The sequence below is a fragment of the Schistocerca gregaria genome, chromosome 1 (genome assembly GCF_023897955.1).
Source record: "Schistocerca gregaria isolate iqSchGreg1 chromosome 1, iqSchGreg1.2, whole genome shotgun sequence".
NCBI lineage: Eukaryota > Metazoa > Arthropoda > Insecta > Orthoptera > Acrididae > Schistocerca > Schistocerca gregaria.
Genome location: NC_064920.1, coordinates 882921129 through 882925438, shown reverse-complemented (window position 1 = coordinate 882925438; position 4310 = coordinate 882921129). Strand labels below are relative to the sequence as shown.

The 4310-nt window shown below is 43.4% G+C and overlaps 1 non-coding gene across 1 annotated transcript; it reads left to right on the top strand.

Annotated features, from left to right (window-relative positions):
* Nucleotides 1-4027: 4027 nt before the first annotated feature.
* On the top strand, nt 4028-4103 carry LOC126286741 (small nucleolar RNA SNORD113/SNORD114 family). Its single transcript, XR_007551719.1, has one exon. It is a non-coding gene; the product is annotated as a small nucleolar RNA SNORD113/SNORD114 family (small nucleolar RNA).
* The last annotated feature ends 207 nt before the right edge of the window (nt 4104-4310 follow it).

The following is a 4310-nucleotide window of genomic DNA, read 5'->3' as shown; positions in this document are numbered from 1 at the left end:
GAAAATCCACAAGGTTTTGTTGTCAGTTTTATGAATCTGCGCAAAACTTATATTTTTCCTGGCTTCCCAGCTGTTTGCAAAATGAGTAAAAACTCTTAAGTATTAGTACTTTATATGTCTTCGGTAGCTGTAATTGTATTTATTGAAATAATCAGCAACCAGCTGGACGAATGAAATTTTATTTGCTTGAACGGTACTATCCACTCCGTTTGACGTATTGATTTGTTGTCTGTTCCTTTCCTACCTGGTTTCAGCTTCTCCCATGTTCATATTTCAAAATTGGTTCAAATGACTCTGAGCACTATGGGACTTAACTTCTGAAGACATCAGTCCCCTAGAACTTAAAACTACTTAAACCTAACTAACCTAAGGACATAACACACATCAAAGCCCGAGGCAGGATTCGAACCTGCGACCCTAGCGGCCACGCGGTTCCAGACTATAGCGCCAGAACCGCTCGGTCAATCCGGCCGGCTGTTCATATTTCTGATTGTTTCCTTGTTAACGACGCGGAAAATTCAGTCTGCAGAGGTTTTTGGCAGTAGTAATGGCTTTCTTTCTTTCACTACGACTACGGCAGTTACGTTTTATTAAACAGAAGGGCTCTAAGTGTATGAAACCGGTTAAGGAAATAAAATTTAGTTTGTGCCATTGGTTGCTTTTTATTTCAATAACTCCTGAGTACCTTCGATATGACGATTTTCGATTGTTTTCGAATGTCTTGCCTTTTATCCACGCTGATCTCAATAGAACTACACGTGGGCCCTTGCTCCTGCATTTCGCTCACTACCAAGTGCACGTCAACGCACTGTTACATGGAAGACTGAAACCACAAGTGAACACACGATAATGCAAAGTAAAGTGTGCATACGGCAATAAAGCTGAGGCGGGCGATTCACAACGCTTAGCGCCGGCGGGCTGAAGGCAGCGAGTGTGGCCTTGAGGTGTGTTATTTCGTGATGGCCGCTTTAGTACAATTGTTTTCCCATTTCTATTTTTGTTCGTTGTTTTGCTATGGAAATTACCCTATAGCTAGTGCTAGTTATTCCATATTATACCACCTTATAGTTCTTAACGTACTGACCAGAACGAAGAGAAAGCTAAAACGATTGTGTAGGAGCTCGAAACATTTATCTGAACTACACTTATTCTTTTATTCAGGAACTGTTATCCGATTCGGAAATAACAAAATGTTATATGAGGCCAACACGTCGTTGTCTGTAAACTGATGTAACAGCGTCTGGGCAGGGTAATACATTAATTTGTAAAAGGCCTTAGTCGAGAGCGCAGGTGGTTAACAATATCTTGCTTGCAGTCGCACAGTTGGAGTCAAGCAATAGCTGTTGGTAGAATGGAAAAGCCTGCACAAGATGCAGCACTGCGAAAGCCCGTGCTGCTGAGACGTTGCCATTAGAAGTAGCCAGTTACGAAATGCAGTGCCATCCATTAATGATGAACTTCAGCCACGATTTCGTATCACAGCTGACGTGGTACGAGAGCTGGAAAAATGGATGAGGCGAAAACATTTGTAACGTCTGAAGATGATCGATGCTGCGCCACAGATTGTATTGCAATGTCCCTTTAAAGACTGCTTATTGCATATACTCCATCGTTTAAATTCATTTTCATTGATGGATACACAGAAATATAATTTAGACTGATGTGTACATTACAGAAATATTCTAGACCTATGCCTAATTACTGGAAACACTAGGCCAACCGCAAAATATATACACTACTGGCCATTAAAATTGCTACACCACGCAGATGACGTGCTACAGACGCGAAATTTAACCGACAGGAAGAAGACGCTGTGATATGCAAATGATTCGCTTTTCAGAGCATTCACACAAGGTTGGCGCCGGTGGCGACACCTACAACGTGCTGACATGGGGAAAGTTTCCAACCGATTTCTCATACACAAACAGTAGTTCAGCGGCGTTGCCTGGTGAAACGTTGTTGTGATGGGATTGTAGCCTATCGCGATTGCGGTTTATCGTATCGCGACATTGTTGCTCGCATTGGTCGGCATCCAATGACTGTTAGCAGAATATGGAACACATGGATTCAGGAGGGTAATACGGAACGCTGTGCTTGATCCCAACAACCTCTTATCACTAGCAGCCGAGATGACAGGCATCTTATCCGCATGGCTGTAACGGATCGCGCACCCACGTCTCGATCCCTGAATCAACAGATGGGGACGTTTGCAAGTCAACAACCATCTGAACGAACAGTTCGACGACGTTTGCAGCAGCGTGGACTATCAGCTCGTAGACCATGGCTGCGCTTATCCTTGACGCTGCATCACAGACAGGAGCGCCTGCGATGTTGTACTCAACGACGAACCTGGGTGCACGAGTGGCAAAACGTCGTTTTTTCGGATGTATCCAGGTTCTGTGTACAGCATCATGATGGTCGCATCCGTGTTTGGCGACATCGCGGCGAACGCACATTGGAAACGTGTATTCGTCATTGCCATCGCCATACTGGCGTATCACCTGGCGTGATGGTATGGGGTGCCATTGGTTACACGTCTCGGTCACCTCTTGTTCGCATTGACGGCACTTTGAACGGTGGACGTTACATTTCAGATGTGTTACGACCCGTGGCTCTACCCATCATTCGATCCCTCCGAAACCCTATATTTCAGCAGTATAATGCACGACTGCATGTTGCAGGTTCTGTACGGGCCTTTCTGGATACAGAAAATGTTCGACTGCTGCCCTGGCCAGCACATTCTCCAGACCTCTCACGAACTGAAAACGTCTGGCCAATGGTGGCCGAGCAACTGGCTCGTCACAATACGCCAGTCACTACTCTTGATGAACTGTGGTATCGTGTTGAAGCTGCATGGGCAGCTGTACCTGTACTCGCCATCCAAGCTCTGTTTGACTCAATGACCAGGCGTATCCAGGTCGTTGCTCTGGGTACTGCTTTCTCAGAATCTATACACCCAAATTGCGTGAAAATGCAATCACATGTCAGTTCTAGTATAATATATTTGTTCAATGAATACCCGTTTATCATCTTCATTTCTTCTTGGTGTAGCAATTTTAATGGAAGTAGTGTATATGAGAGAGAGGAAGGAGGGAAATATTTATCAGTATATACTATGTGCTAGTTCTGGGTCCCTATATTAATTGTGCAACTGAGCATTTAAATCTTTCAGTTTCTTAAATTATGTGTTCGACAATTAACTGGAAGCCACATTAGTAGAACAGTGGCGAATATAAACCCTTATATTCAGGTCGATAAATGCGGTAATTATTTATGACCTAATTGGAACGTAATTTGAAGGAAAGCGAATCGTTCCATTTCAGTTTATCTTGTCGTTTTACTTTGTTTTGATATTCATCTGAAAATAATGAACATAAGTGTCTTAGAAAGTGTCAGTGTCATTCGTTTTACAGGCGAAAGTCGTAATCAGAATTCATTGGACAAGTAATTCTGGATTTATAATTTGTCATTGTACTAATTGCCACTTCATTATTCTGGCGCGCCCATTGCCGAGAATGGTAGTGGATAAATCCCCGCAACATTTCACAGTCTGACTGCCAGGCTATAAAGTAATTAAAGTCCGTCGTTATATTTAACGGCATTCTGAGACGTGTGTCATGTTATGCTTGTCCATTTAAGTAAAGGATAAGTTGTGTAACGTAGGACGTGCTCTATGGACCTCCAGAACAAGAAATATAGGTATGTTAATCTAATCTGATCTACGCACGGAGTTAATCACAAGGATTACGACGTGATTGTAAAGATTTTGTAAAGCCATGTACAGTTATAATCTTCTGTGTGAAATACGACTCATGCAGCGTACGTCCTTTTACGGTGGAATTCTAACGTATGTTGTGGATATGACTGCGATGTGTCTCATGAAAAATGAAGGACGCTGTATCGTCCATGGGCGTCAGTAAATCAGAGGGGCCAAGACTCAAAAATTCGCATTCGTTTTATAAAAGAGTAGGTTACTTTCGAGAGGTGTTGTACCACAAGATCTAAATTTTGTAGGTGACACAAACACCGGAGAATTGATGAGTATTGAGAGAAGCGTATGAGAATTCTGTAATGAATAAAAAGTCTGTATTCCTGATTTCAGAGGGGATACAAGCGTCCCCCCCCCCCCCCCCCCCCCACACACACATACATACACACACCCAGAGTCTCACGCGGCTCCTAATGGTTACCCCTATAACAAAGCGCTCTTCAGGAAGGTAGCACGTTATAGTGTAGGGACTGTCATCAGCACAGAACAGATAACTTTCAAGGAGCCACTTGCTGGCCAGGTTGCAGCATAACAGGCGTGC